This window comes from Marmota monax, unplaced genomic scaffold (genome assembly GCF_021218885.2).
Source record: "Marmota monax isolate L192 unplaced genomic scaffold, Marmota_monax_Labrador192_F-V1.1 WCK01_AAM20220418_F8-fsc00059, whole genome shotgun sequence".
Lineage (NCBI taxonomy): Eukaryota > Metazoa > Chordata > Mammalia > Rodentia > Sciuridae > Marmota > Marmota monax.
This window is the reverse complement of record NW_026693595.1, coordinates 8034959-8048398: the sequence shown is the minus strand read 5'-3', so window position 1 is coordinate 8048398 and position 13440 is coordinate 8034959. Positions and strand designations below refer to the sequence as shown.

General features: G+C 35.8%; 1 protein-coding gene across 3 annotated transcripts in view; it reads left to right on the top strand.

Annotated features, from left to right (window-relative positions):
• The window catches only part of Pip5k1b (phosphatidylinositol-4-phosphate 5-kinase type 1 beta), a 291725-nt gene that overhangs the window by 40998 nt on the left and 237287 nt on the right, over window positions 1–13440 (top strand). The window contains exon 1 of one of the 3 annotated variants that reach the window (XM_046459399.2): window positions 4730–5011. The exons of the other annotated variants lie outside the window; for them this stretch is intronic. The gene's annotated coding sequence lies outside the window, so the exon portion shown is untranslated. Of the gene's footprint in view, window positions 1–4729; window positions 5012–13440 lie in introns of those variants that run through there. 3 annotated transcript variants of the gene reach the window in all.

The window sequence follows — 13440 nt, the reverse complement described above, 5'->3', positions numbered from 1 at the left end:
GAGAATCACTAGCCTAGAGTATAGTTCCTGGGTTTATCCTAATTCCATCTTTAATTGGGCAGGTGAGACAACCTCTCTGAACCTCAGTTTCGTTATCTATAAAATGGTAATAGTACCTATATCACAGGGTGTGATAAGGATATGCAAATGATGTAATCTATGTAAAGGCCTCAGAACAGTGACTGACACCTAGTAAAATGTTTAATAAGTGACAATTATTGATCCATGGCTCTGTCACTAGTTTGTCACAGTATTTTCTGCAGTTTCCATTATAGAATTAACAGGCACTTAAAATGTATTCCAAATAGCAATTTCTATCAGCATATGTTTTGAAGTTACACGTCCTTCCTTCACCACCCTCCCTCCTATCCCATAGCTCCCCAACGTTATGCCTACATGTTGAGGAATCATGGCTCAAGTTACGTGCCCCGAGCACCTGTCAGTCATACTAACTCACTGAACTCTTTATATGATACCCTGGATAAACTGTAACAAGAAAACCCCCTTCCATCTGTCAGTGATATTTCTATTATTCCATAATTACAGCTTTCTCCTCAGTGATGGAGCTCTTGAATTCACATAGGGATGTGTCACTGTCTCCATTCAAATGTGTGAAATATTTAGCAGCTTTTAGCAGTTTTCAGTGAAATGTTAGAAAGTGTTTTGAATAGATACCATCATCTACTTTTGTAAGGAAGGGGAATGTGCTCCAACCATGGTCAAGGCCTGTTGAGAGCCACAGTTTAGTCAGAATGACGCCTGGCATTTTTGCCAGAGGGAATGGTTTTGAAAGGTGACCCTGCTCCGGGATTAGGGCGGATCCTGCTGGGAATAGGGCGGCTCCAGGATTAGGACAGATCCTGCTGGGATTAGGGCGGATCCTGCTGCCTCAGGTGCCCGCTATTTTGAGTTCTCGCAGGGTTCTGAAAGAATTGGCCCACGAGCCCAGTGGAGGCAGTGTGTTCCCGGGAAGTGTGTGTAGAGTGCCGGTGAGAGTTCGGGAATAAAGGTTGCCGTTTGAACCTACAAGGCTGTGTGGTGGCTCGGTTATTTTGTGCCCAGCCAGACTGCAGCATTTGGTGGCCCGTGCGGGGAACGCCTGAAGCTTGGAGGTAAGTGAAATTGCTCACCCCTGAGGAAGAGCGAGAGAATGGGTGACCATTTCAAAAAACAATGTGTCCTTGTTTTGATTTATTTTGTTTTTATTTCAAGCTGCCTGTCCCTAGAACTTTCTCAGGCAAACTGGGAAAATGGTTGGCTCAAGGTTTGAAGTTGTTCGCCCCTGAGGAACAGATAGAGATAGACCACAAATGCACTTGTCAAGAAAATAGAAAAACTGATACAACGATTTTTTGTTCCATTTTTGTTTCATTCTGTTTCGGTTTTGTTTTGTGTTATTTTGTTGGGTTGCGTTATCTTTATAATAGATCAGAAATTAGTAAAAAAACAAACCAAAAGAATGTTAAATAAATTGTTAGAGGTTCAGATTATGGTAGATCAAGTAAAAGAGAAGGTCTCTCAAGTTAATCAGACAGAAGAAGAAAATTTAAAGGAAAAGGGGCTGGAGATATGGCTGACTTGGTAGAGTGTCTGCATTGCATGTACCAAGGCCAAATTTGGGGGCCAACAGAGGAGAGGCAAAGAACCTCACCCCCGCACTGGTGCAAAGGCCTATCCACAAGTATGGCTGTATGCTGGACCGGTAGTCAGTGACAGGTAAGATCCAATTACAATAGTACCAACCTAAGACAGGAGGCTGACGCCTTGAGGTCAGCTCATCCGATGACGGGTAAGGACCATATGTAGTATTGGACAACCTAAGACAGGCACGGTCCCTAAGCCACATGCTTGTTGTTTAATTAAACAGAAGTGGGGAGATGTTGAGAGCCACAGGTTAGTCAGAATGATGCCTGGCATTTTTGCCAGAGGGAATGGTTGAAAAGTGACCCTGCTCCGAGATTAGGGCGGCTCCAGGATTAGGGCAGATCCTGCTGGGATTAGGGTGGATCCTGCTGCCTAGGGCACCTGCTACTTTGTAGTTTCCATTGAGTTCTCGTGAGGTTCTGAGAGAATTGGCGCACGGAGCCCCATGGAGGCAGTGTGTTCCCGGGAAGTGTGTGTAGAGTGCCAGTGAGAGTTCGGGAATAAAGGTTGCTATTGAACCTACAAGGCATTGTGGCGGCTCGGTTATTTTGTGCCCAGCCAGACTGCGGCATTGGCCACTGTATCTCTAAACACTTCGGACAGAGCCATGAATAAAACAAAAGATCCCTAGTCTCAATAAGTTTGCATTCCAGGACACAATTATAGTAATATGCACAATATATTTGTCAATGGCATGGTATGTTAGCTGGTGATCGACTATAGCAAAACAATAATCTAGAGCGAGGAGACTGAGATGCTAAAGGTGACAGTAGATGTAGGTTGTGGTATTAAGTAGGATGGGAAAACTTTTAAATATTCTTGTTTAAATTAATAGAAATATCTTTGATGTGGGTTGAAACTGGTGTTAGCTAAAGCATCTCTGCTTATGACTAGCAGCTGGAATACCTGACCCTTTCAAATATGAAAAATGTTCTGTTCCTTCTCCTCAGAACTGCCTGGCAATGCCTTTCAAATCTAAGCTGTGTGGCTTTGGTTTATCCTATCTGCTGTGGGAATTCTTCATGGAAGTGGTTCAGGGATCATTATTAGCAACGCAGTTTCAGGGAAGACGTGTGCCCGGTAGGTAAGAGAACAGATTTTTGCGTCAAACTGAACTCCTTTTTAATTCTGGCTTCCAACTTGTAAAGTGAATGATTTAGGGGAAGTCATTTAACCTAAGCTGCAAGTATTCTTATAACCATTATAAAGGATTACATAAAATTAAATAGTGAAAGCAAGTAGACTTGTGTTAATGGCATCATAAACCCTCAGAAATTGTTGGTAGTTGTAATTTTTGATTGTGTAAAAGAATATTTCTGATGTATTATGTAAATATTCATAGCAATTATGATCTCTTTGTAAAGCATACCTGTAATTATCAGTTTCAAATATGCAAACATTTCTCTAATAAATCCTGCCAAGGGAGTGTCTACAAAGAGAACGTATGAATTGACTTCTTATGAGCTTGGGCATCAACATTTTGAGTATTCCCTGTGAACTTACACAAAGGGGGACTGAAATAGAGCCAATGAGTGATTCAGGTAATAGAAGTCCAGCTATTTTTTAAGTGCGATTAATTAGTTCTTGTGGATGATTCTATAGATTGACTTTGCCAGGTAATGACATGGCTCTTCACTTTGTGGGTAAAGACTTCTATGGATACTTGTTAAATGGTGCTGGAATAGAATAGGTTGCCTGACTGTGGAGAATGAACTGGGACATTCCTCAACAAGTCACAGGATTCTTTGGGAAATGGTCAAGGTCAAGGCCTTGACCTGGAATGCATTCCTGTACTGCAGGAAAAGTGTGAGAACTAGAAGTGTGGGTTGTACAATTTTGTGAACATACTAAATGTACCCTTGGAAACATTTGGTTTTATTCTATGTAAATTACACTTTGATGTTTTTTTAAGAAAATGAATTTCTGACAGTGCCAGGACTCAAGCCCAGATTCCTTGTTTTCCTATCTAATCTTCCAAAGAGTTATTGGAGAATGGGGTGGTCCTTTGTAGTTTGTACCAGAGAGAATAACTTTTCTTTAACTTTATAGATATGCTAAAAGTTTAATAATTACAGTATGTCCAGAACCTCTATACCTGTGCACTTATTTATAAAATTTAGTTCTTCCTGATCTAAAATTTTATGGTGCTATATTGATTATATAAGTAGAGATCCAAGCTATGTCCCCCCAGTAGGTACCCAGTGAATGTTTGCTGAATCAAATATATATTGTTTGCTGAGTTGCCTATAGTTTTAAAATGGTACATGTTAATGGAAGTGGAGCAGAAACTGTACAGTGTTAGAGATCTTCAAGTTCAACTTTCTCTCAGATGAGCAACCAAGTCCCAGAGAGGTTTGGTTATTCGTATAGTTAGTACAAGACCAGGATGTTGCTTTTTAACTTAACATTTGTGAAAATGTGCATTCAGCCATAGTCATTGGAATATCATTTGGTTTCCTTTTTTGTTCCTGTTTTTTACTTTCTTCTTTTTTAAATCCACATGACCCACAGAAAAGTCTTGTTTCTATGAACCAAAAGACCCAGGTTTCATCCTTTCTTTTACCACTAGTTACCAATTTGTGTTTTAGCCAGTTCTCTGGGTTTCTCTACCAAATGGGAAAAATGGTACTTTGTCATCCTATAAGGACCAGGGCCCAGAGTAAATGTGCTTTTGAGGCTCCTTTGGAATCCACTTTCTGATTAGCTGGTGGTTTTGTTTGGAACTGACTTAAAGGTGAGGGGCTATTGCAGGTTCTGCTTCATGTTGTTTTCATGATGGTGACTAAGAAAGGACCCAGGAGGAACAGATTGCTATCATCAGATAAAAAGGGTCATATCTGGAATTCAGACAAGGGTTCTGTTGTATTTTCAGTTCAATATAATAGAGTGTGGTTGGTTGAGACTAGAAACTTCAAAGCAAAGTTTGAAAAACAGGATCATTAGCAGTGGAACATAGAAATGAGGGCAGCAACTGTGTCCAAAACAACCAATGTAGGTTTTTGTTTTTGTGAAAATAAAGGAGAAAACAAAACATTTTAAAAAGGAGGAATCACCTAGGGAGAGCAGAAAGAGAGGAGATGAGGAAAGAAAGGGGTATTAAAGATTTAGCAAAAATAAAGTTAGATAACTGAGCTTACTGGTTAATGCCAGGGAACCCTGGAATCCTAGAATCTGTAGTTTCATTTTATCTTCTCATAAATCTTTCCCCATGAGGATCGGCTGTAAATACTTTGCCTAAAAATTATATATTTGTTAGCATGAAAAAAATACATTTCTTATTGTAGAAAGTTTAGAAAATATAAGTGATAAAAGAAGACACAAATCTCTGGTAACACAACTACTCACAATAACCAGTTTCAACATTTTGGTATGTATCCTTCAATCTTTTCTGTTTGCATTTACTTGCAGATTTTCTTAAAAATGGGATCTAGAGGACATACTGTTTTAGAATCTGACTTCTAAACACAAGATAGTATGAATATTTTTTATGTCTCTAGTCTTCTATAACATTTTAATGGTTGTATTTTAAGTAATTAGCATAATGTAAGTAAATTACAACTGTTAGAAACCTGTTATTTTAATCATTAAATATTATAAATACACTTAAATATGCATGGACATTTCCTTTAGACAGATTATTTGAAATACAATTATTAGAACAGCAGGGTTGTAAAATGTTAGGGTACTTGATATGCATTGCAAAATTTCTTTTCTTAAAATGATATTTATGTAGATTTAGACCAGGAGTGGGAATGTCCAGTACCTTGCTTGCTTAAACATATTACATGTGATCACTTTTTGAAAATGTTCAACACATAGATGTTGAAAACATCATTAACATGTTTTAATTTTCACATTTGATTTTAGGTACATTTTAATATTTTGGCCATTTGTATGATTTCTCTTGCAAATTGCTTATGTGTTAATTATAAATCCATAATTTATTGAGGGTAAAATTACCATCTTTACATTTAAACTTAAACTTGAATTAAATGACAAGTTGAAGTTTAAATGTAAAGATGGTCCCATTGAGAAGTTATATGACTTTCTTTATGTTGCCTCTGTATACTTCTCTTTAAATGTACTCAAGTGTTTGGCATCTTTTCTTTCCTTTAGGAATATGAATTTTATCCCATTATATTTTCCAGCCAATTATTTCTAGAATTAAGGGAAACTTAATTTTTGTATGGTGGTTCATTTTTTTTCCAGTGAAATGTCATATTATTTCCAAATAATTCTATCTATCAATTTCATTATTTATAATTTGAGGTAATATATGAGCTGAGATTCTCTTTCTATATAGTACTTTATCAATGTTGGTCTCTTTCTTCTCAAATTAAGTACTTTTAATAGCATATTATTTACATGTGATCTTTTAGTTCAATATTTCAGCCCTGTGAAAACCCAACTCAATTTGCCTGGAGCTCTTTGGCTGAAACCTAATACACCAACCTAATAAATAAATACGTTTTTGGGCTGGGGCTGTAGCTCAGTGGTAGAGCACCTGCCTTGCACGTGTGAGGCACTGGGTTCGATGCTCAGCACCACATAAAAATAAATAAAGATATTGTGTTTAAAAAAATTTTTAAAAATTAAAATAAATGCGTTTTATTGAAGACTGTAGGCAATTTGTGCCTGTCTGTCTTGCTGAACTTTGAAAGATCTATAAGAAGGAATTTGAGAAGTTAGAAAAGTGGATAGAAACTTCATGTAATGTGTGAAACCTTAATGTCTCACAGATTTACCAAGACTTTAGATGTCTGACATAATTGAATGGTTGAAGTTTGTACTTATACTCTAAAAGAGTATGTCCTATTTTGTTTCATTGTCCTACTTTGGTGACTACTTTCCAAAAAATTTCAGTTTTGTTTTTAGTACTTATCCTATTTTTTGGGTTAGCTGTGTGGGCACTTTGAAAGCACAGTTATGAGTATACTGCTGTATAATGATATCACAAGAAGTTTATAAAGTGTATTTGGCGCTAATGTCAAATGAGAATTCAAAAGTATATTCAGGTACTTTGTTAGATATGGGTGCTTCTTGATTTTTATGCTTCCTCATACAAAAAAATGATGAAGTTGCCCTGTATTTTATGTAATATAAGATCTACCCCTTAAAAGGTGGAAAATATTGAAAAATATAAGGAATGTAACCCTACCACTAGAGAGAACCTCTACTGACATTTATGATTGTTTTTCCCATGTCTGGGTAATTGCTATCACACTACCTATACAGGTGTGTATGCTATCATCCAAACATAATCACATATTTCTCTAGTTATGGAACATTTAAATGATAAAACTGGACTGTTGGGCTTTGGGAATGTGAAGTAAGAGATTGTAATCTCTGCAGGCCAGAGTCCTGAGGATGGATCCCAGCATGACCCCAGCACAATCCCCCCACAGTCCTCAATCACTGACCCATGTGTCCTCAGAGAGCCTAAACAGCAGAGCTGAGATCATTCTGCCTGACCCCTTGAAGGCTTAAGGTCACCTGAACAAAATAATCCTTTTCTCTGAGCAACTGGGTGGCCTCTGAAAGCTGGCCTCACTCTCTGAACTGCAGTGTAGACTTTGCCTTGACATCTTTGATCAGTCATGTGACACTAATTACAGAATGTAGACAGTGCGGACTCACTCCTGTCATGCACATAGAATAGCATGAAGAGAGGTTGGATAAAAACTGTCCTACTCCTAACACTAAATTCTAGGGATTATTTTTTTTAGGGCCTTTGGACATGTGATATTCTACATAAAAACTTTTGAAGACCCTCATTTGACAGATCAGCATGTTTCCCTCCATTGTGTAATATTAATTTCAGAAGCTCATAAATGATCCATTTCCAGATACCAAAGCCAAAAAAAAAGGGAGAACTTAAATTAGAAATTTAATGTGAAGAGTTTATGAATTCTGTGTATTCTCATTTTGTCAGCTTGACACATTTGTGGAAAAAATAGACATCTAAAAATGTATAGTAGCAGCTATGCCGTCTGTGTATTCATTCTCAGTTTACAGTTTTGGTTTTACAAGGTCATCTGTAAATTAAAAGCCAACCAACAAGCAAAGGAAATACCAAAAAGAGTAAATTTAGCCTCTTTTTGTCATAATCATTCTTGAATTGAAGTAATTAAAAACAAAATCAGAAAAAGAATTTTCTTTTATCTTTGACCTTGCTACAGTTTAAGGAGTCTGATAATGTGTACATATATCCTCCTTCTCTGGACATGTTCTGCCTATGATTTCTTCTTTGTACCAAATATACTATATTTTTTGGCTATATTTCCATTTTCTAGAATTTCAGTTAAAATACATGTGTTTTTCAGTTTTTTTGCTTTAGAACAGCAGTATACAATAAAAATATAATGACAGCCACATATATAATTTGAAATTTTATAGTATCCACATTTTAAAAATAAGAAGGTAAACCTAATAGTAATGGTTATGTTTTAACATGTCAAAAAATTAATTTAACAATCAGTATAAAAATTGTTAATGATATTTTTATATTCAAACTCAATCTTCCAAATCTAGTATATTTTCATACTTCTAGGAAATATCAATTTAGATACTACATTTTCATCAGAAATGTTTGATCTGTACTTAGGCTTCTCATAAACTATAGTTGAGAAAAATACACACAGGGTATAGTTCAGTGGTACAGCTCTTGCCTAGCATCTGTATAGCCCTGAGTTTGATCCCCAGCACTGCAAAAAAAAAAAAAAGAGGGGAAATATAGCCTCACATTCATTCCCAAATTGTTTCAACATACTTAAAAAACTTTTCTAAGAACAGAAATAAGCATCTTTTATTTTTTTTTAAATTAAAATGTAAAATTCACTAGTTGCACACACATCATTTGCTAAATAGCCACATGAAGCTGGTAACTGAACTCTTTGGTAGCATATCTTTAGAATTTTGTCTTTCTATCTATTATTTTAATGAAAGCATCACATTTGTGACATTTAAAGGGGGCTTAAGAGAAAAAGATTAACACTACTGACCAAAACAGCAAAATTCAAAGATAAAAAACTTCAAATGTAGCTTTATTAAACTCAGCTCTGGCTTATACTGAGTAAAGAGAACTAGGGGGCTTCATTTGGTAAGAAATGCATTGGAATATGTGGGTTTCTCCCTCTTTCTTAGAGAATCAGTAGTGGAGGACGGTCATTTTAGATCTATAGTTATATTTCTGACCTCTCTTATAAATTCTTCAACAGGACTTTCTAATGCTTCTCTACCTAATTGAGTAACCTATGGCAGCAAGTAAATAACAAACCCTTAAAGGCTGGCTAATATAATTAACTTTTTACTTTTCTTTCATTTGAATTTAAAAATGGATACTCAGTTTAGTTATTGGAAAACATTTAAGCATGTTTGTAGCAACTAAGTATGTATGAGTCTACTTTTTCAACTGCAAATTTAATTGAACCCAAATATAGGCAAGAGATTCCATTTCCAGATAAGATGAAATAACAGACTTCATCCTTACCCTTCCACTGAATTAAGCTAGAAAACCTGGCCAGAATGCATAGAGCAGCTCTTTGAGGACTGTGAAAGTAAACAGTGGAATTAGAAGTTCCACCAAATTGAAAAAGGAAGGATGAATCTGGTCCCTGTTACTTCATCATGCCTAGGAATGGAAATCTCTACCAAGGCTTTGAACACTGAACTTGGAACATTGGAACTACAGCCCAGAAAAAAAGGGGGGGGGGGCTTGAATCTAACCAGGACAATTGCTTGCTAAAACAAAAATAGCAAAATTCTTAGCAAGATTTAAATAAGACACAGAGTGTCATAACATAAATGCAAATCTCTAGTATACAATCCAAAATTACTTGGCATATGAAGAAACAGGAAGACAGTTTGTGTTGGGGAAAAGTAATCAACAGAAGCCAATACTAAGATGGCACAGATGTTAGAACTGTCAGACTTTACAGCTGCTATTATAAAAATGCTTAACAAGTAAAGGCAAACACTTTTGAAACAGATGGAAGATGGAAATTCTCAGCATATGAATGAATATAGGATATATAGAAGAACTAAGTTCAAATTTTTGAGCTCAAAACTGCAATAACCAAAAATTTAAAACTCACCAAATAGAGTGAATGCCAGAAGGGAGATGACAGAAGAAGTCAGTGAACCTGAAGATAAGATCAACAGAAATTGTGTGATCTGAACAATAAAAAGGCAAATGACTGAGCCCAGGAACCTGCAGAATAATAACAAAAGGCCAAATGTTCATGGCATCCAGAAGAAGAGGGAAGAGCATTGCACTGGGACAGTATTTGAATAAATAATAATATAAAATCCCAAAGTGGCATATACCTATAGGTTCAAGAGACTCAGAAAGCCTCAACTAGAATAAACCCACAAAGTCTCTACCTAAACACATCCTCAACAAACTGCTAAAAACCAAGGACAGAAAAAAAAATCTTGAAAATAAAGGAAAATAATGCATCACCAATAAAGGAACCATGATTTGAATGTCTCAGAATTTCTCATCATGAAGCCAGAGCAAGTGATACAACATTTTTAAGGAAACATTGATTATCATAGCATTCTATATTTCCTACAAATGTTCTTCAGGAATTTTCAAATATTTTCAGATGAAGGAAAACTAAGATAATTCATTGCTGGTAGGCCTGGCCTAAGAAAATTGTTGAAGTACATTCTTCAGGAAAAAGGGAAAATAATCCCAGAAGGGAACTTGGAACATCTGAAGTGAAGACAGAGAAATAGAAATGACAAATATCTAGTACACACAATAGACTAATCTCCTTTTCATTTCTTTCAAATATAGTTGAAAGAAAATAATAAAATGTTATCTGATAAGACTTTTAATTGTATGTAAATGTAATGGGTGACAACTATAGCATAAAGGGGGAGGGATCTAAATGTTGTTAATATTTTTACATTCCAATTGAAATGATAAAATTTTAAGGATAGACCATAAAAAGTTAAGTACAGTATGTGTATGTAATCTCTAGAGGAATGAAAAAAAATTGCAAAAGAAATGTGTAGTGAAAAAACAATAGATAGAATTGAATACTAAAAATTTTACAAATAACCCAAAACAGGGCAATAAAGAGAAACAGAGGAATAAAAAGAAGAAGCAATAAACAGCCCTAAATTATATATGTCAAAAAAAACTACACTAGATACAAATGCTCTAAACATACCTGATTTATACCCAAAGGACTTAAAATCAGTATATTACAGCAACACAAGCCATATCAATGTTTATAGCAGCTCAGTTCACAATAGTCAAGCTATGGAACCAACCTACGTGCCCTATAACAGATGAGTAGATAAAAATGTAGTATATATATATATACACAATGGAATATTACTCAGCCATAAAGAAGAACAAAATTATGGCAATTGCTAGTAAATAGATGGAACTAGAGACTATCATGCTAAATGAAATAAGCCAGTCCCCCAAAAAAAAACAAAGTATAAATGTTCTCTGTGATATGTTTATGCTAACCCACAACAAGGGAGGATAGGGAGGGGACTGGATAGACAAGGGGGAATGAAGGGAAGGGAGAAGGGATGGTAATAGGAAAGAAAGCTGAATGAATCACATGACTTTCCTATGTTCATATATGAATACAGACCAGTATAACTCCATATCATGTACAACCACAAGAATGGGAAGTTATACTCCTTGTATGTTTAATATGTCAAAATATACTCTACTGTAATGTATATCTAAAAAGAACAAATAAAAAAAAGGATGGATAAATATAATCAAGTATCCAGTGAAAATTTAGCATCTGAAGTGAGAGAAGCAGTAAGTATAAATTGCACAGCAAATGCTGAAAGATTTAATAGAAAAAATTTTATAATTTCTCATTAGTTTTTACATTGACTACATGCTGAAATATTTTTACATGCTGAATTAAATAAAATATACTATTAAAATTTTACCATTTCTTATATTTTTAAAAAATACAACTACCAGAAAATTTAAAATTTCTTGTGTAGTTTGCATTGAAATTTCTATTGAAAAGCATTATTCTAAGGTAAGCCTTTTGCAAAAAATGAAAAGGAATATTTCAAGCAACAAACAGGGTTAGTCAGAAGATACATTAATTTTTTATTATCTTAGTTAAGACGTTAGAAAATTTGGATGTCTATTAATGTGTTGACTCTTTGAACCAGGACTAAATGTAGAAATATATGGTGAATCATTTTTGGTATGCAAAATATCTGCATCAAACTACAATCTCAGCTCCGTGTCAGAGTTCATGTTAACTCAACTGTGAACACAGCTTTCTTTTGGGGTGGATCAAATGTTAAGTCACAATTGAAAGGAAGGTAATTTCTTTACTTACTGCTTCTCACAAAGTAAAAATATGATTCTGATTAATCAGGACTAAAAATGTTATTGCCAGACTACTCTTTTCTCTGAAAAAAAAAAGTGATTTTAAACACAGATAAAGAGAAGTCCTCAGTGCAAAACAACAACAGCAACAGAAACACACAAAAGCAAAACAAAAAACCAAACCACCCTTCTGCAAGGCAATTGGGCACACAGTGAAAATATGATCCAAGTATCTTACCATCCAGGGGGATTTCTTCTTAGCTTGCTGGAGCTGGGGAGCTCTCTGAAAAGGAAAATTCATACCCACATCTCTTGGAGTGAGTCCACAGCCTAGCTAGTTGTAAGGAATTATAGTCGGTGAGTGAGCCCTGAGACACCCCATGGAAGTCTGCTTACTCTTCTGGAATCTTCTCAATTGTAGCTTAACAGTTCGCTAACAGGGACCCCTCACACTTACCTGTCTGTCCTTTCCTCTAGACTTTAAGCTCCATGAGTCCAGGTCTATTTTGCTTAAGGCTTTGCCCTGGTACTGTCTTTGCAACACATAGGAGTTTACAACTCGGCTAAAAATAAATGAGGATAAACTGAAGTCTCATCTTAACCGAGTCTTGCTGGCTTCTAAACCATTCTACAGTTTTATCCTTAGATGTTCCTATTGAGACTTTCTATCTTTTAGAAACATGTATGTATTACCTGACTGAGGTTATAATATGGCAGAAAATGTCTGTTTTATTTTTATGCATTGACTTAATCCTAGTTTCCAGAAGAATAAGAAATTGGAAGAGAACTGGAGGGGTTAGAGAGAGAGACAGAGAAAGGGATTCTCATATTCATTCTGTGATTAACTGGCTGAGAGACCTGGAGTCTTGTACTACCTGAGGCCTTCTAGCCTGGTGGTCTTCAGAATTTGTAAATTCATTATAGAGAATGGATCAGGTAATTTTGTTTGTGATCTCTGTGGCTCTCATAAAATGTTATGAATTTTGTTGGCACAGTGTCTCAAAATTCTATATCAGTTGAGCATATTTTGGACCATTTCTATAGAATAGATAGCTATAAAGTGTAGGGTAGAGAAGGAAATGACCATACCAGATATGGCAGTCTACAGCAGCTCTTGACTCTCCTTTGGGAGAATAAATATCCACATGCTTTAGATGTTATAGATATAATTTATTTCTTCTCTCAGGTGAAATTGCCTGTATTCATTTCTTATTGCTGCTATGCAGTAACTTAAAACAATGCAGATTTGTTGTCTTACATAGTTCTGGAGGTCAGAGCCCCAAATTGGTCTCACCTGGAATAAAATTAAGATGTCTGCACAGCTGCCTTCCTTCTGGAGGCTCTAGGGAACAATTTCTCTTATTGCTTTTCCTAGATTCTCAAGTCAGCTTCATTCCTTGGCTTATAGCCTCCTTCCATCTTCAAAGCCAGAGGAGCTAGTTGAGTCTTTCTCATACCACATCACTTGG